Below are 24,429 nucleotides of genomic sequence, written 5' to 3'. Positions count from 1 at the left end.
AATAAAATTAAAGAATGAGCTTAGTTTAAAAATAACAAAGCCTCACAATTTGCTGTTTATGAACAGCGTAACTAAAAAGAAAAGACATAGAGAGAGCTAGGCAAAACAATGAATCAGGTGAATCCAAAAAAAGCACAAGTTATAATCATGCTGTGAAGCAAAGCAAAAATAAACATCAACAATATAAAACATGATAAGGATATAGCAATATGCTGAAAGGAATCATAGACCAAAAAAAGTCAATATTAAACATCTATGGTCCAAATGTTCTATCAACTAAATGCATAAAAAAATAACTGATTTCCCAGAAGACAATGCCAACAAAAAGTTAGTGCAAGGAGATTTTTATCCTCTTTTTTTTTAGTTTTGGAGAAATCAAAGAGAGAGGTTCACCAAAGAGAAAATATAGAATTTTTTAATTGTTGGAGAAAAAAGAAATAAAAGATCTTTTGGCACCTTCTAAATGAAATTTCTGGAAAATATTCATATTTTTAGCACCAAAGGAACTTTTATAAAATTTGTCCATGCACTGGAGCAAAGATATATTACAAATAATTACCTTTTAAAAATCATAAATAATTATTTATAGACATATTGCAGTAAAAACAGTAATCAGTTTAGGCAACAAAAAAGATGCAGAAAAAGGACACTTATTAATGAAATTCTGAAAAAGGAGTGAAACAACAAATAAATTATAAAACCAATTAATAATTATATGGAAGGAAATTATAATGATGAAATAACATACCAAAATTCCTGGGATGCAGCTAAAGCAGTCCTCAGGGGAAAAATCATATCCCTAAAAACATATATTAATAAAATAAAAAGGAGAGGATTAATTATTTTGATATGTAGTTTATCAGAAAGCCAAAAAATAAACCTAAAATAAGCAAAATTATAGATTTCAAAAGTAAAGAAATAAAATTAAAAATTATAGCTACAATCAATTAAACCAAAGGCTGCTTTTGAGCAGACTAACAAAATTGATAAACTTTATCCAACATGATTAAGAAGAGCAGAAAAATAAAGCCAACAAAACAACAAAATAATCAAATAAGATAATAAAACCAAAAGAATTTTTTTAATTTGAAATTTTCCAAGCAATTATTTACAGCCAAAGTTGATAATTCAAAGGAAATAAATATCTTCTAACATAAAACCCACAAATAAGCAGAAGGTTAAATAGAGATTTTAAACAACCAAACTCATAAAGAAAAAAGAACTAGAACTAATTGTAATGATACTAGCCAAGTAAAAATCTCCTGGTCCTACTGAATTCACAAATTTTTAAAGAACAATTATTATCAATACCACATGAATTATCCTCAAAATTGAGAAAAGAAGCACTCAACCAGTATTGTCTCATGCGACTAATATAATCCTAATATATAAACTAGAGAAAGATAAAGAAGAGAAGGAAAACTATAAACTAATATCTTCAATTAATGTTGATTTAAAAATTTTTTAAAAAATGCTTTCAAAAGAATTGTAGTAATTAATCAAAGAAATCAATTATTCTAATCAAGTTGAATATACACCAGAGACGAAAGAATAGTTCAACATTAGGAAAACAACCAACATAATCATATTAAAACAAAAACTTTTAAAAATACAAGTTTATCTCAATAGATGCAGAAAAGTCCTTTGACAAAGTACAAAATTCATTTATGAAAGAAAGTAAAATTAAGTATAGGCATGGAGGGATCTTCTTATGATGAAAGGTAAAGCTAAAAGAAAGTATTATATACAATGGAGGCATACTAGAACACTTCACATCAAATGCAGGTATAAATAAATTATTAACACTTTATTCATAAGACAAGAGAAATAACTTAGTGAGAGGGAGATAGGTAAAGAGGAGATTAAAACTATCCCTATTTCCTAATTGCAGAGTGATTTTCTTAGAAAACACAAGGAATTAGCAAAATTATGAATTAAACCTATTTAATTTGCTAAGTTGTAGGCTACAAAAGTCCAAATAAACACAAAATGTGAACATAAATGTACAATTGTGTGTATAACAATCCACCAAAGCAAACAAAATACTTGTAATCAATTCAATTTCAAATTTCTCCTTTAGAAAATAAAAATTTGAATAGCTAAAAGCTACTCTACTTTTGGATTTCATACCCCCCTCACCAACTCTGTGCCCCAACTTTTCAGTTTCCTTTTGTGTATATTCTTCCTCTATTATATTGTAAGCTTTTTGAGGACCGGGACTATCTTTGTTGTATTTGTACTCCTAATACTTAGCACAGTGACTAGCATATTGTATATGCTTAACAAATGTTTTAGATTATTTCATCGATGGAGAATAGTCAGTGCTTATGACTGGGCAAGTCAGCATAATAAAATTGGTAGACCTTAATGCTGCACCATCAAACTGTTAAAGGGATACTTTGAAGAACTTGATAAAATTTATATGGAGAAATAAATGTTTGACAGTACAAAGATAGCAAAAAGAAATTGAATTAAAGGAGGAATTAGCACTTCCAGACTTTTAAACTATAACTTAAAGCAGCAACTACAAATACTAATTAATTGATTAAAAGATATAGAGGTAAATCATTGGAAAACACTAGACAAAGTAGAACCAGAAATAGTGGAACTCAATAGCCAAGTATTTAATAGATTAGAAAACAATTATTTAGGAAGGAACAGATTACTTGATAGAAACTACTGGGAAGATCAGAAAGTCATCAGACAGAAATTAGACTTAGACCAACACATTAAAACATATTCTATTACAAATTCTAAATAGTACAGGACATAAAGTTTAAATACAATGCCATAAAAATTAAAATAAAAACAGATCACATATCCAATATGAGTAGAGATAGATTCCTAAACAAACAAGGAATAGAAACAATTACAAAAGATGAAATGATGATGAAAAGATAAAACTTTAATTTCATAAAACTGACAAGCAAAACTAAAAAGTAAGTGGATGAAGGGAGGAATTTATCAATTTTTTTCTAATTTTGGTTCTAATACAGTTAAAAACACATGCACAGTGTTTCAAAAGTCTGTGTCTGATAGATACAGTGTCAAAAGACATGAACAAATAGTGATCAAAAGAAGACCTGCAAACTATTAACAACTATGTGAAAGAAGATTCCAAATCACTAATGATAGGAGAAATGTGAATTGAAACAGCCATGAGATAACTGGGAAATTGACAAACATGACGAAAGATGGAAAAATTAATATTAGAGGGGTTTGGGAAAAAGTGAAAGCACTAGTACATTATTGATAGTGCTGGGAATCAATACAACTATTTTCTAAAGCAAATTAAAATTATGTGAATAAAGTTACGAAAATGTCTATAGCCTTTGACTCAGAGATTTTATACTAGGTATATCCAAGGAGATAAGACAAACATTCCCATATATATCAAAATATTTAGTGCAGTACTTTGTTAGAGGACCATTTGTGTGCAAATATTGATCAGTTTTGCTCATTTTTTCCCTTAAAAATAAACTCTTACCTCAATAACTCTCTAACAAGGAAAAGAGACAAATGTAGAAGCCAATTTTGGTAATATATATAAAAAATAATAGATCAATAAAATTTGTTTTACAAAGAAACTAGCTATATCTGTTAATACTGTTTAGTAATTTATATTTTTATTTATTTTATTTATTTTTATGTTTTTAATATCCAGGATAGCAATAAATAATACAATATAAATTTTATGTCAATTAAAGAAATTATTCCTTAAATAGTCTCCAGAAATTATATTTAAAATTCTGACATAAATCTAAACGATTATAAGGAACAAGTTGCTATTTTGCCCACACTTAGCTAGTAAAACAAATATTTTGTTTTAAGTGAAATTGACTCATTAAAAGCAAAATCATGTATTTAGAAAAGTATATGATTAATTATTTACAAAAGATTTACTGAACCATTTATTTTATTATCAATTTATATTTTTAATTATAAAGTACTTGATTCCCTCCTACCTTCCCTTCATGCATTGGAAGAGTAGAAGGGAAGGAAATAATAACAAAATTATTATAACCAATAAACAGAGTCAAGCAAAATAAATTTCCAAATTAACCACATGCAAAAAAAAAATGTGTGTCTTGGTCTTTTTCCTAGTCCATCACCTTTCTCCTGGGATAAGTAGCATTCTTCCTCATTGACATTCTGGAATCATTATTCATATGAGAATTTTGAAGGTTGATTTGGAGAAGGGTTCCATGTGAATAGCAGTTGAACATGAACCAGTCAGTCCTGAGAGATAGGCAAGAGCCTTTATGAAGGGACCAAGGGATAGGTTATGGCCTCCATTGAAAGGGAGTAGGATTCAGATTCACAATTCTGAATTCTGAGTGGTGGAGACAGGTTCCTCAAAGTGTCAATGTGGTAATACAACCATAAAGGACAGAGCCACCCAGGAATGGGTTCACCTGAAGAGAGTATCCCATACCTTGGAAAGCTCAATAAGATTTAGCTCTTGGGAGTATATGAATAGCAAAGCAGTATTATCTTATGAAGGGCAAATTGACATTGTCCTAATGTTAAAACTATAGTCAATTGAATCATACTGAAGAGTAGGTCACACATTAAAGATGAAAGATTAGAGAGGAAAAGCTATATTGGGTAATCTACTGAGTGACATGGTAGAATGTACAAGGTTGGCCCATCCTGTTGCCAGATGAGTGCTGCCTCGCATTTCTGTTGAACCATGGTTCCTCAGTGATATCATAGGAAGAGTCATCGAGAGATAGGTTAGGATATATCTGGTAGTCACATTCTGTCATCAGATAGCACATGCTGGTGCTTGCCCAGCATTGATGAAGCACCATGGTGCCTCACTAATATGGGAGAAAGTTAAACCAATTTAAGACCAAGAGATTTGGCAGCAGCCAAACTATCTCCAATAGCCCCCTTTCCAATAAATCAGGCCATGAGGTGGAATGATTCTGGTAAAGGTAAGTGAGAAAGATGCCTTGCACAGCAAATCCCTCAGTATAATAAGCATAATTATGAAACTCATGTCACCAGCCACTTGGTTGGTCAGTGGTCCTCTTCAATACTGAAGGACAAGTAGCAATCACTGTAATAAGTGAATTTTAGGTTCTTCAGATTATCTCATCTATTATACATCATTTATGATATAGTTCAGAGAGCTAGAACAACACTTCTAGGATTTTGGCTACAGATGGCTATCCATATGGATAAAGCTATCCCCATTCAGAGAAAGAAAAACAAAACAAAACAAAAACAAAAACAAAAACAAAAACAAAAAACCTTCAGAATCTTATGAACACTACATTCACTTTTTAAAAAAAATATCTCTTATGTATTTGTTTCCTTTAATTCTAATTCCTCATACCAAAAATGACTAATCTATAAACATGTTTAACACAAATGTTTATGTGCAATATTAACCTGATTATTTGCTGCTGAGGTGGGAGGGGGAAAGGGGTGGAAGGAAATTTTGTAACTTAAAAATATACATATGAATATGAATGAATGTTGAAAACTTTCAGAATATATATTTGGAAAAATATCAATAAAAAAGATAACTACTATGCAAATGAAGATAAAAATGCCACCTCAAAAGAAAAAAGTAGTGACAAATTATCTACATGGGAAGCTCAAAAGAGTGTATGAATTGGACTGAATACAAAAGCTCATAGAAGAGCTTAAAAAAGAATTTAAAAACCAAAGAAGAGAGGAAGAAGAAAAATTGAAAAAAAGAAATGAGAGTCATGCAGGAAAATTACGAAAAACTAATCAAAGAAATCAGCTCCTTTAAAAGTAAAAAGAAAAAGAAAGACTGGAAAAAATTGTAACTTCAAAAATTAAAATTGACCAACTGAAAAAAAAATGCAATTCATCCAAAACTCAAATTGAACAGTTGGAAGAGGAATGCAATTCATCTAAAACTCAAATCAACCACCTGGAAAGGGAAAACAACTCAGCAAAAAGTAAAATTAACCAACTGAAAAAGGAAACACAAAAGCTAATTGAAGAAAATAAAACCCTAAAAATTAGAATTGGACAAATAAAAACCAATGAATCTATGAGACTATAAGATACCATCAAACAAAGAAAAAAGACTGAAAAAATTAAAGAAAAAGTCAAATACTTTTTAGGTAAAACAAACAACCTGGAATATAGATACAGGAGAGATAATTTATGCATTATTGGACTACCAGAAAGCCTAGATAAAAAAAAGAGCCTGGAAAATATCTTTCTGGAAAACTTATTCAAATCTGCTGGGTTAAAAGACAAAATAGCCAATGAAAAAATACACAGATCTCCTCCAGAAAGAGACCCCAGAATAAAAACTCCAAGGACTATCATAGTCAAATTCCAGAATGCTCAATTAAAGGAGAAAATGCTGCAAGTAGCAAAAAAAGAAGCAATTTAAAAACAAAGGAAACACAATCAGACTTACACAGGACTTACAAGCTTTAACACTGAAGGACTGGAGGACCTGGAATATCATATTTTGGAGGTCAGAGGACCTTGGATTACAACCAAGAATTTACTACCTTGCAAGAATTCAGCATATTCTGTCAGAGGAAAGAATTTTCAACGAAATAGACCAGAATAAAATAGAGAATTCAATCTCCAAATACAATACTTAAGAGATACATATATAAAAAGGTAAATGGAAGGGGGGGGGAATTTGTTAGTTAATACCATTAAATTATAATCAATACTACAAAGGAAAATTTAACACTTGTAACTCTTGAGAATTGTATTTCTCTTAGGATAGTTGAATAGAGTTGAAGAGACTGGATTTAGAGAATATGAGTATGATTGGTTCTTGTCTTTCCATTGATGAGGACCAAGATGAAATCACTGTTTGAAATAAAAAGCCCAGGTGAAAAGCTGAGGTATTTATGCTAAACTTGTGTCTCACATTTCCTTTGACCTGCTTTAATTCTATTCTGCTCATAGAGCCTAGTACTTTCTCTGATGAGGTCATTCTACATTGGACAGTCCTGAGCCAGTAACTCCCATACTTTACAATCAATTATAAAGTTCTTAAAAGAGACCTTCAGAGTGTCTCAGTACTTAAAGAACTTGAGGCTCTACAGTTAATTAAATCAGAAGAGACTTTATTAGATACATAGAATTTTGTAGTATCATAGGTGGGGAACCTACTAAGAAGGGTTGGACACAAAGAGATTAAGAAGTAATTTTCCCTTAATCCCTACTTTACCTTGGTTGGGGATCTGAAAGGGGGGGTAGGAGAAAGTATATTGGGGAGAATGAGAAGTACAAATGGTTCATGAAATGATTTAATTTTGCATGATGCTTTGGTTCATGAGAATTGTGTGCCCATAAAGGGTACTTGAAAAGGGGTTAAGGAATAAGAGATTTACAATATGATGTGATTCATGACTCTTGAGAAGTGTTTTTCTAATGACACAGAGTGACAATGGTCCAATGCTGCTTATCAATCAATCCATCAATCAACCAATCAACCTTTGATTGATTGTACTTCCATCAGGTCGGATAAAAGGAATATAATTTGATAAAAAGGATGTAAATACAAGACAAGGTTAAAAAAGAAAAAGAAAAAGAAGAGGGCTAGGCATTAGTGGATAAATGATTTGTTGGTTCTTGTCCTTCATCATCAAAGAAGAACAAAATGACATCACTATGTTTGAGACAAATTATAGTATAACTGATCAGATCAATATGAACTCAGAAGGCTCTACCACAGTTTGGACACAAATAGTCCATGTGAACACCCGGGGTGGGTACTTTAAACTTACATATGTCATGTTCTTTTGAGCTCTATGCCTTCCTTATAGAGCACAGTACCCTCACTGATAAGGGCACATCATACTGGGCAATCCTGTGTCAATGTCTCCCATGCTGTAAAATCAGTGCTCTTCTGACCCCTTACGAGTATTTGCCCTGTGTGAGTTCTCCATAAAATAGTTTTTTGGCAAATGTACTTTGACTGTGACCAACCCATCATAGTTGCATTCTCTGTAGTAATGTTGCAATGCTATTAGTTTAACTCAAGTAAGGACCTCAGTACCTGGTATCTTTTCCTGCCAGGTTCCTGCCAAGATTTCAGAATCTTCCTAAGACAGTTTAAATGGAAGTGATTAAGTTTCCTAACATAGTTCTGGTAGATTGTCCAGCTTTCACAGGCCTATAGCAATGAGGTCAGCACAATGGCTCTGTAGACTTTCATTTTGGTAGCCAGTCTAATACCTCCTCTCTCCCACACTTTCTTTCAGTCTCCCAAATACTAAGCTAGTTCAGGCCATGTGTGCCAATAATGTGGACCTCCTTGGAAAGGACACTACCAAGGTAAGTGAATTTGTTCACAGCACTTAAAGCTTCACCTTTTACTGTAATTGATGGCTCCATTGATGGTGTGTTGCTGACTGATGGAGCATATGTGTTTTCTTGGTGTTAATTGTTAGACCAAAATTAGCACAAGCAGCAGAGAGCTGATCCATACTTTGTGGCATCTCAGCTTCAGAGGCTACATTGAGTGTACAACCAAAATTACAGCAAAAAGTAACTGAAAAAGGAATCACAAAAGCTAACTGAAGAAAATAAAACCCCCAAAATTAGAACTGGAGAAATAGAAACCAATGAATCTATGAGACTACAAGATACCATCAAACAAAGAAAAAAGACTGAAAAAATTGAAGAAGAAATCAAATACTTTTTAGGTAAAACAAATATGTACCAACACTCCCTTCATTTTGGTCTTGGCTTGTAGTCTTTTCAAGTTGAAGAATTTGTCATCAGTGCAGTAGCTGACCTTGATTCTGTATTCATCCTCAATGAAAGCATTTAATAATATGACTGAAGCATAAGAGCAAGGACACATCCTTGGTGACTGGGAAATGTCATGCCATCATGAAATTGGCATACTATACTGATGAACTTCTCCAGGCAACCAAATTTTGACAAAATTTCCCATAAGCCCTCATGACTGATGGTATCAAAGGCCTTGGTCCGATCTACAAATGTTGTCTATAGACTTCTGTTCTGTCCTATTCCTGGCATTTTTCTTATCAACTTTCCGAAGCCACACTGGCTCTCAGGAAGGTGATCAACTTCCAACCTATTGAGAAGGACTCTAGCAAAAACTTTATCAGCACTAACTAAAAGAAAAATATTCCAGTGATTATCGCAGGACAATCTATTCCCTTTACCTTTTTAGAGATGGACAATGGAGGCATACTTAAATTTGGGGGGATAAGCTCTTCATGTCATATAGCCTGGAAAATTTCAGTCACTTTTTGGATGAGAAATGGACTCTACATCTTATGAATTTCAGTTGGAAGTATGGATAAATAATACCAGATGAAGAAACTCAAAGATTTATTATGGTAGAGGGAAAGAAGGCAGGGTATGAACATTGAGTAAATCCTATTCAATAGATTTGGCCCAGAGAAGGAATAAGATAGATTCCCACTTGAGTTTAAAAATCTATCCTACTCTTCCCAAAAGTGGAAGGAGGGGGGAAGGGAAAGAAAGAGAAGGGACTGATAAAAGGGAAATTGAAGATATAAGTGAAAATAAACTGAAAGTTAAAATCAAAAAGAAAAGTTAAAGGAAAGGGGAGTAAAACTTTGGTGAGAAGGAATAAGAGAAAAGGAAAGGAAATTATAAATGGGGAAAGATAGCATGGAGGAAATATAGAATTAATAATCTTAACTGTAAATGTGAATGGGATGCATAGCAGAATGGATTAAAAACTAGAATCCTACAAGATGTTGATAGATATAACACATTTGAAGCAGAGACATACAAAAAGTGCAAAGGTAAATGTATTATGCTTCAGCCAAAGTAAAAAGAAAAGTTAAAGTAGAAAGAGAGTAAAACTTTGGTGAAGAGGAATAAGAGAAAAGGAAAGATCCTGATCTCAGACAAAACAAAAGCAAAAATAGAATTCAATAAAAGGGATAGGGATACATCTTCTTAAAAGGCATCATAGGCAATGAAGTTATATCGTTATTAAACAAATATGCACCTAGTGGTATAGCAGCTAAATTCTTAGAGGAAAAGTTGAGTGAATTACAAGAAAACATAGACTGCAAAACTTTAATAATTGGAGACCTCAACCTCCATCTCTCAGAACTAGATAAATCTAACCACAAAATAAACAACAAGGAGTTAATAAGGTGAATAAAATCTTAGAAAACTTAGATATGACAGACCTCTGGAGAAAACGTAATGGGGATTGAAAAGCAATACCTTTTTCTCTGCAGTATATGGCACATATATGAAAATTGAGATTCATTAGGGCATAAAATCTTTACACTCAAATGCAGAAAGGGAAAAATAATAGATGCATACTTTTCAGTTCATGAGGCAATAAAAATTACTTATAATTTAGAAAGATTAATCAAAAATTAATTGGAAACAAAAAACAACTTTTAAAGAATGAATGGGCCAAGTAACAAATCATAACAATAATCAATCATTTCATCCAAGAAAATGATAACAATGAGACATCATACCAAAATTTATAGGATGCAGCCAAGGCAGTTTTTAGGAGAAATTTTATATCTCTAAATGCTTATGTGAATAAAATAGAAAAAGAGGAGATCAGTTAATTGGATATGCAACCAAAAAAGTTAGAAAAATAACAAATTAAAGATCCCCAATTAAATACCAAATTGGAAATTCTGAAAATCAAAGGAGACATTAGAAAAACAGAAAGCAAGAAAACCATTGATCTAATAAATAAAACTAAGAGTTAGCTATATATATATATATATAAAAATGAAATAGTTTGATTAATATGGTTAAAATAAAAGAAAGAAGAAAACCAAATTACCAGTATCAAAAATGAAAAAGGTGAACTAATTACCAATGAGGAGAAAATCAAAGAGATAATTAAGAGATATTTTGCTAAACTATATACCAATAAAATTGACAACCTGAGTGAAATAAATGAAAATTACACAAATACAAACAGCAACAGTTAACAGAAGAGGAAATAAAATACTTAAATAACCCCATATCAGAAAAAAGGAATTGAAAAAACTATCAATAATCTCCCCAAGAAAAAGTTTCAAGATTCAGATGGATTTACAAGTTAATTCTACTGAACATTTAAGGAAAAATTTATTCCAATTCTACATAAGCTAATTTTTAAAAAATAAGAGTACTGCTAAATTCCTTTTTTGACACCAATATGGTGCTGCTACCTTAACTAGGAAGAAACAAAATTATAGCCCAATGTCCCTAATGAACTTTGATGTAAAAATCTTTAAAAAAAATTTTAGCAGAGATTACAGCAAGTTATTACTAGGATAATACAGGTAGGATTTATCCAAGGTAGGCAAGGATAGTTGAATATTAGGAAAACACTCAATATAATTAAGCATATCAATAACAAAACCAGCAGAAATCATATGATTACCTCAATAGATGCTGAAAAAACTTTGACAAAATAAACATCCATTCTTATTAAAAAAAACACTAGAGAGAGAATAGGAATAAATGGAGTTTTCCTTAAAATAATTAGTATCTATCTAAAACCATCAACAAATATTATATGTAAAGAGGACAAACTAGTAGCATTTCCATTAAATCAAGTAAGAAATAAGGTTGCCCATTATCACCATTACTATTCAATATGGTATTAGAAATGCTGGCTTCAGCAATGAGAAGAAAAAAGAAATTGAAGGACTCAGAACTGGCAATGGGGAAGCAAAGTTTTCACTCTTTACAGATGATATGATAGTATACTTAGAGGACCTGAGAACATCATCTAAAAAGCTACTTGAAACAATTACAAATTCAGCAAAGTAGTAGGATATAAAATAAACTCACATAAATCATCAGCATTTCTATATATGAACAACAAAGCCCAAGAGCAAGAGATAGAAAAGCTCCATTTAAAGTAACTGCAGACATTAAATACTTGAGAAGCTACTTCCCAAGGCAAACCCAAAAACTGTATTAACACAACTGCAAAGCAATTCTCACACAAATAAAGTCTTTATGTGGTAGTCTTTGTTAAGTAATTACATAAAGTAATTACATTAAGTAATTGCAGAGGGGGCCATAACATGGCTGACAAACTTCCCTACAAAGTTGTTGACATCAGTCTGGCTGTCTGGGGACAAAAGGCCCTGGACATAGTAGAGAATGAGATGCCTGGTCTGATAAAACTTCAAGAGATATATTCAGCCACCAAGTCCCTCAAGGGTGCCTGGATTGCTGGCTGCCTCTCAACATGATCCTGGATGATGGTGGGGCATCACCAATTTCATGCACACCAAATACCCTCATCTTCTAAAGGGTATTAGAGGCATCTCTGAGGAAACTACCACAGGCGTCCACAGTCTATACAGGATGAAGGTCAATGGAGTTCTGAAAGTGCCAGTCATCAATGTGAATGCTTCTGTTACCAAGAGCAAGTCTGACAACATATATGGCTGCTGTGAGTCCTTCGCTGATGGAATCAAATGAGCCACAGATGGGATGACTGCTGGTAAAATGGCTGTGGAGACAGGCTGTGGTGATGTGGACAAAGGGTATGATCAGGCCCTTTGGGACTTTGGTGCCCAAGTCATCTTCACAGAGATAGACCCCATCAATGCATTACTACAAGCCTCTATGGAGGGCTTTGAGGGGATCACCATGGATGAGGTCTGCAAAGAGGGAAACACCCGTCACACTACAGGATGCAAAGACATCATCTTGGGCAGGCATTTTGATCAAATGAAGGATGGTGCTATAATATACTGGCCACTTTGATGTGGAAATAGAAGTAAAGTGACTAAATAAATTGCTGTGGATAAGGTGATCTTGAAACCTTGGGTGGACCATTACAAATTCAAGAATGGACAGCAGATCATCATGGTGGCAGAGGGCCATCTAGTCAAGCTGGGCTGTGCTCTAGGTCATCCCAGATTTGTCATGGGTAATTCCTTCAGCAGCCAGGTGCTGATCCAGGTTAAGCTGTGGACCCACCCAGACAAGTACCCTGTGGGAGTGTACCCCCTCCCCAAGAAGCTGGATAAAATCATGACAGAGGCCCACCTTGTTAAACTAAATGTGAAGCTAACAAAACTGACAGAGAAACAGTCTGGATCTGCCCAGAGAGGGTCCCTTCAAATCTGACCACTACCAGTACTGAGCCCTGACTCTCTCAAAGACTTCAGGTGACCAAAAACATTTTCTTGCCTCTCCAGCCTCTCCCGCACATAGTAAATAAATAGTAACTAAGTTTGGAAGAAAAAAACAGTCAAATCTAAACAATTGCAAAATGTCAATTGCTCATGGTTAGGTCAAGCTGATATAATAAAAACAATTCTGCCCTAATTAAATTACTTATTCAGCGCCATACCAATCAAACTACCAAAAACTATTTTACCAAGCTAGAAAAAATAATAACAAAATTCATCTGGAGCAACAAAAGGTCAAGAATAGCAAAGGAAGTGATTAAAAAAAATGTAAAAGAAGGTGGCCTAACTCTACCAGATCTAAAAGTATTCTATAAAGTGGCAGTCATCAAAACTACCTCATACTGATTAAAAAATAGAATAATAGGGGGTAGCTAGGTGGCACAGTGGATAGAGCACTGTCCCTGGAGTCAGGAGAACCTGAGTTCAAATCCAGCCTCAGACACTTAATAATTGCCTAGCAGTGTGACTTTGGGCAAGTCACTCTTAACCCCATTGCCTTAAATAAATAAATAAAAATAAATAGAGTAGTGGATCAGTGGGATTAGGATAGGTTCAAAAGAAATGACTACAGTAATCTATTGTTTGATAAACCAAAAAACATTTGCTTCTAGGAAAAGAACTCACTAATTGAAAAAATTATTGGAAAAGTGGAAAATATTATGGCAAAAACTAGGCATAGATTCAAATCTCATACTATGTACCAAAATAAGGTCAAAAATGGGTTCAGGATTTAGACATAAAGAGTGATACTATACACCAATTAACAGATAAGGAAATACTCTGTCAGATCTATGGAAAGGGGAGAGATTAATGACCAAGCCAGAAATAGAGTACATTATAAATTGCAAAATGGATGATGTTGACTATATTAAATTTTAAAATTTTATAAAATTTTATTTTGACTATATTAAATTTTTTTTAAAAATTTAAAAATTTGCCCGAATAAAACCAATGCTGCCAAAATGGGAAGGAAAACAGAAATCTGGAAAACAATTTTCACAGCTAAAGGTTTTGATAAAGGTCTCATTTCTAAAATATATAGAGAACTGAATCAAATTTATATAGTTACAGGGTAGCTAGGTGGCACAGTGGATAAAGCACTGGCCTTGGAGTCAGGAATACCTGGGTTCAAATCCAGCCTCTGACATTTAATAATTACCTAGCTGTGTGGCCTTGGGCAAGCCACTTAACCCCATTTGCATTGCAAAAACCTAAAAAAATTATATAGTTACAAGTCATTCCTCAATTGATAAATGGTCAAAGGATATGAACAGTTTTCAAATGAAGAAATTAAAACTGTATATAATCATATGAAAAAAGGATCCAAATCTTTACTGATTAGAGAAATGCAAATTAAAAAAACTGAGGTTCCACCTCCTATCTATCAGTCTGACCAAGATAACAGAAAGGGAAAATGATCATTGTTGGAGAGGTTGTGGGAAGATTAGGACATTAATGCATTGTTGGTTGAGTTGTGAACAGAGCTAATATTTCTGATGGGTAAAATGGAAAAATGTCCAAAAAAGCAATAAAACTGATCATACCCTATGACCCAACCATACCAATACTAAGCCTATATCCAGAAGAAATCATAAAAAAATGGAAAAAATATAACATGTTCCTAAATATTCATAGCAGCTCTTTTTTTAAGAGGCAAAGAAATGCAAATTGAGGGAATTCCCACCAACTGGAGAATGACTGAACAAGCTATGATATATGAATGTTCTCTAAGAAGCCATGAATAGGACTTTTGGGGCGGAATCAATATAGTAAAGCAAAGTTAACATGCTCCCGGAGCTTTTCCCTACCAAAGATAAATGAAGCCTCTATTCTGACACTCGTACTACAGATCCCACCAAGAAAAAGAGAAGATTCAAAGAAGTTTTCAATTGCAAACATCATGGAGGATTTTCAGTGAAGGTCTGTCTCTTTGGGGCAAAAGAGGAAGAAAAGTCCAGGAGAAGGCAGAAGGGGAAACCCAGCAGAAGGCTTTTAGCCACGGTGCAATCCAGGTACTGCCAACTTAATAATAACAGAAGTCCCAACAGCTGAATAGCAGGGAGTATCCCAACCCCAAACAAAGTCTGAACCCTGAAAACACCAGGGTAAAAGACAGGACTGGGTCAGGAATAATTCTCTATTAAGTCAGAACCTGGACATAAAGGAGGGGGAAAAATAAATTTCTTCATAGGCAACATCTTGGCCAACAACAAGTTAGGGATCAGACTCTAGCTCCAGCAAAATAAAAGCTTGGATCTTTTCTCCATATACACCAGGAGCAGCCTTAACAACAAAAAACAAAGATGAGCAAAAAAGTTAAAAGAGTGCTCACTATAGAAAAATACTTCACAAATAAAGATGACAGCAAAGCCATGTCTGAAGAAACATCACTCACTGGAGAAGTATCAAAACAGTCTATAAATTGGACTCAAATATAAAAGCTCATCAAAGAGTTTAAAAAATAATTTTAAAACCAAAGAGAGGAAGAGGAAAAATGGAAAAAAGAAAAGAAAGTCATGCAAGAAAATTGTGAAAAGTTGGCCAGAGAATTCACTACCTTTAAAAAGGAAACACAAAAGGTAATTAAAGAAAATAAAATCCTAAAAACTAGAACTGAACAGTTAGAAACCAATGAATCTACAAGACTACAAGATTCCTGCAAACAAAATAAAAAGGCTGAAAAAAATTGAAGAAAATATATAGTACCTTCTAGGGAAATCCAATGACCTGGAAAACAGATCCAGGAAAGACAATCTATGAATCATTGAACTACCAGAAAGCCTGAACCAACAGAAGAACCTAGAAAACATCATGCAGGAAATTATAAGGGAAAACTGCCCCAATCTACTAGAAAAAAATAACAATATAACAATTGAAAGAATCCACAGAACCCCTCCAGAAAAACCCCCAAATAAATACTCCAATAGTCAAATTACAGAACCCTCAAATAAAAGAGAGAATATCACAAACAGCAAAAAAAAAAAAATTCAAATACAAACAGAACACAACCAAACTCACACAGGACCTATCAGCTTCAATATTGAAGGATCAGAAGAACTGCAATAACATATTTCGGAGAGCTAAGGACCTGGGATTACAACCCAGAATGTACTACCCTGCAAAATTCAGCATATATTGCCAGGGGAAAAAGATGGATGTTTGATGAAATGCAGGACTTCCAGAATTTCAAACACCAGGACCAGAACTGAAAAGAGAATTCAATTGCCAAATAACACAACTGAACAATTACATTTAAAAAAGGTAAAGGACAAAGAAGACTGAAAAAACAAAACTTTTAAACAAATGTTGGTCCCTAAAAAGGAAGATATAACAATTTTAACTCATTAAAACTTTTACTTCTCTGAGGATAATTAGAGGGTAGAATATAATTGAAGAAATGAACCTAAGGATATAGATTTAATTCAGTTTTGTCTCTCAATGGAAGAGCTCCAAGATCATATCACTATGTTTGAGATAAAAAGCTCTGGGAATAAAAGCAAGAGTGTCAACTTTAACTTAAGTATCTCATTACGCTCTGACTGGCTTTAATCACAAGAGGCCAAGCACCTTGTCTAATGAGGGCATCATAAGCTGCCAGGACCTGAGACTACAGTCTCTATTACCTACAATCATTTGTAAAGTTCTCAGTGGGACCTCCAGAACCTCCCAGTACTTAGAGATCTTCCAGATACTTTCAGTTAATTAGATCAGGAGGCTTCAATTAGCAGGGGGTTAAGTACTCTGGGGTGGGGATGGGGGGTAAAAGTGGGAGAGGCAAAAGACCTTGGTTCATTTAACAAGGTGTTAAGTATCAGATGTGATGTGAAGAGGTAAAGTGGGAAAGGGGAGGGCACAAATAGTTCAAAAACTGATATGGCTTTGGAGGATATTTTGGCTTGCAAAGAGGATTGTATGAACTTGAAAGATACTTGGAAAAGGGGGGTAAGGTAAAAATTGATTATAATTATTTGATGCAATTCGAGTCAATGCTGCTTATTAGACAAGTAAACAATCTGTGGTAATATCTTGATAACGATAGGAGCTTATCAAGCAATCAAGAACTGTGATTGATGATACCTGACTAATAATATTAGAGAACCAAGGCAAGAGGTTCAAAGATTTATAATTTTAGAGGGAAAGAAGGGAGAATGTGAATGCTGGGTAAATTCTATTCAAGAGATTTAGCCCAATGAGGGAATAAAATACATTCCCACTTAGGTTTAAAAATCTAACTTAATCTACAGGGTGGGGGGGTGGACTGAGAAAGGGAAAGATAAGGGAAGAAAGGACTGATAAAAGGGAAGGGAAGGTATAAATAAAAATAAACTGAAATTTAAATTTTTTAAAAGATAAATCAAGGGGACAGCTAGGTGGTGCAGTGAGTGGATAGTGCACCAGCCCTGGAGTCAGGAGTACCTGAGTTCATATCTGGCCTCAGACACTTAATAATTGCCTAGGTATATGACCTTGGGCAAGTTGATTAACCCCATTGCATTAAATAAAATTTTTTTTTAATTTTTTAAAAAAGATAAATCAAAGGGGAAAGGTAGTAAAATTTTGGTGAAGAGGAATAAGAGAAAAGGAAAGTGATAAATATAAATGGAGAAAGATAGCATGGAGGGAAATACAATATTAGTAATCTTTATAAATGAATGGGATGAACTGTCCCATAAAAAAGAATAGCAGGCTGGATTAAAAATCAGAATTTTACAGCATATTGTTTACAAGAAACACATTTGAAGCAGAAAGATGCACACAGGGTAAAGATAAAAGGTTGGAGCAAAAATATATTATGCCTCAGCTGAGGCTGAAGTAAAAAAATCTAGGGTAAGCGATTCTAATCTCAAAGTAAAAGCAAAAGTCAATCTCATTAAAAAGGATAAGGAATGAAACTACATCTTCTTAAAAGGCACCATTGGAAATGAAGTTATATAATTACTAAATATATATATATATTATATATATATATATATATACAAATGCACATAGTGGGATAGCTTCCAGAATACTAGAGGAAATGTTGAGCGAATCGCAAGGAGAAACAGACAGCAAAGCTTTAATAATGGGATACCTCAACCTCCCTCTCTTAGAACTAAATAAATCTAACAAAAAAGAAACAAAAAAATAGAAAGAAGTTAAGAAGGTGAATGTAATCTTAGAAAACTTAGATGTGATAGGCCTCTGGAGAAAACTTAATGAGGACAGAAAAGAATATACCTTTTTTTGGCAGTACATGGCACCTTCACCAAAATTAAATATGTATTAGAGCACAAAAAAACTTAAAATCAAATACAGAAAGACAGAAATAATAAATACACACTTCTAAGATCATGATACAATTAAAAATTACATGTAATAAAGGGTCAGGGAAAGATAAACCAAGAACTATTTGAAAATTAAAGAAATTTATCTTAAATAATAGGTGAATCAAACAGCAAATAATAGAAATAATCAATAATTATATCCAATAAAATGATAATAAAGAGAGACATCATACCAAAATTTATGGAATGCAGCCAAGGCAGTTTTGAGGGGAATCTTTATATCTCTAACTATCTATATGAATAAAATAGAGAAAGAGGAAATCAATGAATTGAGTATGCAACTAAAAAAAACTAGAAAAAAGAATGAATTAAACATCCCCAATTAAATACAAACTAGAAATTCTGAAAATAAAGGGAGAGATTAATAAAAATAGAAAGTGGAAAAACCATCGATCTCATGATAAATCTAAGAGTTGGTTTTATGAAAAAGCCAATAAAATAGACAAACCTCTGGTTAACCTGATTTTAAAGGGAGAGAAGATAGCAGTATCAAAAATTAAAAGGGTGAACTAATCTCCAATAAGGAGGAAATTAAAGAGATAATTCAGAGCTATTTCACCAAATTGTATGCCAATAAATTGGACAACTTGAGTGAAATGGATGAATATTTACAAAAACAAAAACTTCCCAGATTAACAGAAGAGGAAATAATTTAGTTAAATAACCTCATTTCAGAAAAAGAAATGGAAGAAATCATCAATAAATTCCTTAACAAAAAGGTCTCCAGGTCCAGATGGTTTTACAAGTGAATTCTACCAAACATTTAAGAAACAATTAATTCCTATTCTACAAAAACTATTTTTAAAAATAGGAGAGGAAGGACTTCTACCAAACTCCTTTTATGATGCCAACATGGTACTGATACCTAAACCAGGAAGAACCAAAACAGAAAAAAAATTACAAATTTCCCTAATCTTAAATAAAACTTTAGCAATGAGACTACAGCAAGTTATTACTAGGTTAATACACCGTGATCATGTCAGATTTATACCAAGCAAGCAGGGATGGTTCAACATTAGGAAAACACTCAACATAATTAAACATATCAACAGTAAAACCAACAGAAACCATATGATTTACTCATTAGAAGCTGAAAAAGCCTTTGATAAAATACAACATCATTCCTATTAAAAACACTAGAAAATATAGAAATAAATGGAGTTTTCCTTAAAATAATAAATAGTACCTATTCAAAACCATCAACAAATATTATATTTAATGGGAATAAACTCAGAGCACTTCCAATAAATTCAGGGGTGAAACAAGGATGTTCACTATCACCATTACTATTCAATATAGTATTAGAAATGCTAGCAGTAGCAATAAGAGAAGAAAAAGAAATTGAAGGAATCAGAATAGGCAATGAGGAAGCATCACTTTACTCTTTGCAGATGTAATGATGGTATAGCTAGAGAACCCGAGAAAATATCTAAAAAACTCCTTGAAACATTTAACAAATTCAGCAAAGTAGCAGGAAATAAATACACATAATTCATCAGCATTTCTATACATGAACAACAAAGTCCAGGAACAAGAGATAGAGAAATTCCATTTAAAATAACTGTACATAAAATTAAATACTTGGGAATCTACCTCCCAAGACAAACCCAGAAATTGTATGAACACAATTATAAAGCTCTCCTCACCCAAATAAAGTCACTTCTAAATAATTGGAAAAATGCCAAATGCTCATGGTTATGTCAAGCTAATACAATAAAAATGATAATTCTACCCAAATTAAATTACTGATTCAGTGCCATGCCAATCAAACTACCAAATAAATACTTTACTGAGCTAGAAAAAATAGTTTCAAAATTCATCTGGTGCTCTGGACCCAGCTCTGGACCTTGGCCACCTATGGGTTAGGAGACGCCTGGGGGTGTGAACCCGCCCACATGGGTGCCGGGAACGCCCCAGTAACAGGAGTGGCTCCGCCCATGAGGGAGGAACAAGGGAGGAGCTCGGGGGAGGAGCAGAAGACTAGATAAGGGAGGGGACTGGGGAAGAGGAGAGGCTTTTTTCGCTGCTATGTAAGCAATAAAGACCTGCTTGTTAGACTGCAACCGGGTGTTCTGTCCAGTTATTGCCCTCCTTCCCCAAAGGAGGGTCCGTGCGTCCGAAGACCTACGGGTCCGTGACGTCCGAAGACCGGGGAAAGGTATGTATCCAGGCGAAGGCTCGGGATAGGTCCCCGAGCAATCTGGAGTAAAAAAAGGGCAAGAATAGCAAGGGAACCAAGGAAAAAAAATGTAAAGGAAGGTGGCCTAGATCTACCAGATCTAAAACTATACTATAGAGTAACAGTCATCAAAACTGCCTGGTGCTGGTTCAAAAATAGAGTAATGGATCAGTGGATTAGGATAGGTTCAAAAGAAAATGCAGTTAATGATTACAGCAATCTACTATTTGACAAACCCAAAGACATCAGCCTCTGGGATAAAAACTCACTATTTGACAAAAATGCCATGATTTTGACTATATTAAATTAAATTAAAAAGGTTTTCTCTAATAAAATCAATGCTGCCAAAATTAGAAGAAATGTAGAAAGTTGGGAAACAATCTTCACAACCAGGAGTTCTGATAAAGTTCTCATTTATAAAATATATAGAGAATTGCATCAAATTTATAAAGTCACAAGTCATTCCCCAATTGATAAATGGTAAAGGGATATGAACAGACAGTTTTAAAATAAAGAAATTAAAGCTATATTTAAGCATATGAAAAAATGCTCCAAATCATTATTGATTAGAGAAATTAAAATTAAAGCAATGAGGTATCATCTCACACCTATTAGATTAGCCCAGGTGACAAAAATGGAAAATGATCGATGATGGAGAGGTTGTGGGAGGATTGAGACATTGATGCATTCCTGGTGGAGTTGAGAACAGATCCAACCTTTCTGGAGAGCAATATTGAACTTGCCAGAAGAGCAATAAAACTGTTCATATCCTTTGACCCAGCAATTCCAATTCTAGGATTATGTCCAGAAGAAATTATAAAAAAATGGAAAAAGTCCTACATGTTCCAAAATATTCAGAGCAGTCCTTTTTTATAGTGGCAAAGAATTAAAAATTGAGAGGATGCCCAGCAATTGGGGAATGGCTAAACAAGTTATGGTACATGAATACTATGTAATATTATTGTTCTATAAGAAACAATAAATTTTCAGACTCTAAAGAAGTATGGAATGACTTATGGGATCTGATGCAAGAGAACAATTTATGCATCAGCATTATGAAAACAACAACCTTGATGGAAGCAACCCCTCAGCAGTCCAGAGAGCTAGGACAACATATTTGACAGATTATGGACTATATTAAACCCAACCAGAGGAAGAAAAACAAAACACACAGGGGAAAAAAGCCCCTACCAAGATAGGGGGGAAATTGTAAAACTCAAATAATATCTTTAATAAAAATTAATTAAAAGAAAAAACCCTACCAAATCTGATGAACACTTTATAAAAATTATCTCTTATGTATCTCTTTCCCTTAATCCTAATTCCTCATGCCAAAATTTACTAATTTGTAAATATGTTTAACAAAATATGTATACAAAATGCTAACCTGACTTTTCCCAACTTAGGGGAGGGTGGTGCGAATATACATGTATAAATGGATGAAAATAAATAAATAGCTAGATAGACGGATAGATAGATAGATAGATAGATAGATAGATAGATAGATAGATACTGACACCATGAATAGTTGGACTCTAGAGAAGCATGAAACAAATTACAGGACCTGATGCTGAGCAAAAAAGGAGCAGAACCAAGGGAGAAATGTACACATTAACAACAACATTGTGGAACAAGGGAAAGTGAAGGGAAATAAATGAGCCTTCATTCTCATCAGAAATGACTGAGAGGAAACAACATATACACTTATTAGGGTATAGAAAACAATCTTAACCTAGAGAAAAATGAGAAGAAAGGGATGGGATAAGGGGCAATGGGGGGAGGAAAGGGGGAATAAGTGATAGAATAGAGGGAAGATCATGGGAGATATCCTAGAAGCAGAGGGTAAAATAGAAATTGAGGGAATTCACCGATCATCTCCTGAAAGAGATCCCAAAAGAAAAACTTCCAGAAATATTATAGCCAAATTTCAAAACTCCCAAATCAAAGAGAAAATACTAAAAGCTGCCAGAAATAAGCAATTCAACTACTGGGACTCTATAATCAGGATTACACAGGATATGGCAGCATCTGCATTAGCATCTCATTACATCTACATTAAGGGCTCATACTGCTTTGAATATGGAATTCCATAAGGCAAAAGAACTTGGATTACAACCAAGAATCAACTACCCAGCAAAACTGAACATCCTCTTTCAGGGGAAATGATGTACTTTCAATGAAACAGGAGACTTTCAAACTTTACTATTGAAACAACCAGAGCTGAACAGAAAGTTTGATCTCCAAATACAGGACTCAGATGAACCATAGAAGAGGTGAGCGAGAAGGATTAATTATGAGTAACTGTTTGCATTCCTGCATGGGAAGAAGATACTGATAACTCATATGAACTTTCTCATTTATAAGAGCAGTTAGAAGGAGCATATATAGACATGGCACAGGAAGGAGCTAAATATAATGGTATAATATAGTAAAAAGATGGAGTCAATGGGTGATAAAGGAAAGGACTGGGAGAAAGAGAAAGGAGAGGAAGAGGTTGCTGCTCAGCTCGTGTGCAGTGGCTGTAGCAGCAGCAGTGGCGGAGCGCAGCGTGATGTCTCACACACCATTTTGTTGGTACAGCCTACCAAGAAGCCAGAAGGCCGAACTTATGCTGATTACGAATCAGTGAATGAATGCATGGAAGGAGTTTGTAAAATGTATGAAGAGCATCTGAAGAGAATGAATCCCAACAGTCCCTCCATCACATATGACATCAGTCAGTTGTTTGAGTTCATTGATGATCTGGCAGATCTTAGCTGCCTTGTGTATCGAGCAGACACTCAGACATACCAGCCTACAACAAAGATTAGATTAAAGAGAAGATTTATGTGTTTCTCTGTCGGCAGGCCCAACAAGCCGGCAAATAATTCCAATGGTAGCCTTGGGGGATGGGGGGAGGGCTTGGAAAACAGGTGTGTACAGCATGCTGTAGGGGGGAGCTTTGGATTATAGAAGTCCTGTTTCCATTTTGTTACAATATAGCCAAGGTCGAATGTATTAGGAGATTTTTGCCTTATTCAATCTGAAGCCCTTGTCCCTCCTTAATTTCTTTTTCTTTTTTTTACTAAAAAGCTGAAAATCTCTCTTCAGTCAGTTAGCACTTGGTTACAGTTCTTCCAGCTGTTCATATCTGCTTCATAGTTTAACCTTCTGTGTGAGGGTTTTCCAAAATTTAATTTTGTCCTCAAAACTCAAATGCTTAATAGAGAATACAATAAATGCTCTTTAGTTAAGCTTTCTTTGAGTACTTATTTTAAACATAATACTTTTTACTAGCTACAGTAGTGAATAAAAATGGCACATTGACTGAGCTGTATACATCTTGTTATATCATACAAGAAGCTTTTATCTTATTTTTCTGATATAGTAAGTCTCAACTACTTTACAGCTTATAGGTTTACACCTACTACTCTGAATCTCTTGATTCCTAGTGACGGAGTCTTTATACAATGACATCCAGTTCATGTTTTTTGTTCAAGTATTTTTGCTATGAATGAATGTCCTGGCTACTCAACTTAGAACTTTAAACATTTCAGCAGTATATAGAAAATATATAGTATCTAATAAATGAAAGTATATAGAAAATGAGAGAAGTGCCAACTAGCAATTAAAAAATAAGTGATAAATTTATCATTTTCTTAGACAACCTGGGGAGTGTCTATACTTTCAATTTGCCATTCTCTTAATATCCACATTTTCCTAGTTCTCTTTTCAGACATTAGAAACTTAGGGGAACTTTCTCTAAATTCACTACATTCTTTTGATCTTAATCCTG

The 24,429-nt window shown here is 33.9% G+C and overlaps 2 pseudogenes; both read left to right on the top strand.

Moving 5' to 3' along the window:
• The first annotated feature begins 12,196 nt into the window (after positions 1 to 12,196).
• Positions 12,197 to 13,102, top strand: LOC141502778 (adenosylhomocysteinase pseudogene; annotated as a pseudogene).
• Positions 13,103 to 17,024: 3,922 nt separating this feature from the next.
• On the top strand, positions 17,025 to 23,521 carry LOC141498862 (enhancer of rudimentary homolog pseudogene; annotated as a pseudogene).
• The last annotated feature ends 908 nt before the right edge of the window (positions 23,522 to 24,429 follow it).

This window comes from Macrotis lagotis, chromosome X (genome assembly GCF_037893015.1).
Source record: "Macrotis lagotis isolate mMagLag1 chromosome X, bilby.v1.9.chrom.fasta, whole genome shotgun sequence".
Lineage (NCBI taxonomy): Eukaryota > Metazoa > Chordata > Mammalia > Peramelemorphia > Peramelidae > Macrotis > Macrotis lagotis.
The sequence above is the reverse complement of the archived record's forward strand: the minus strand, read 5'-3'. Positions and strand labels throughout refer to the sequence as shown.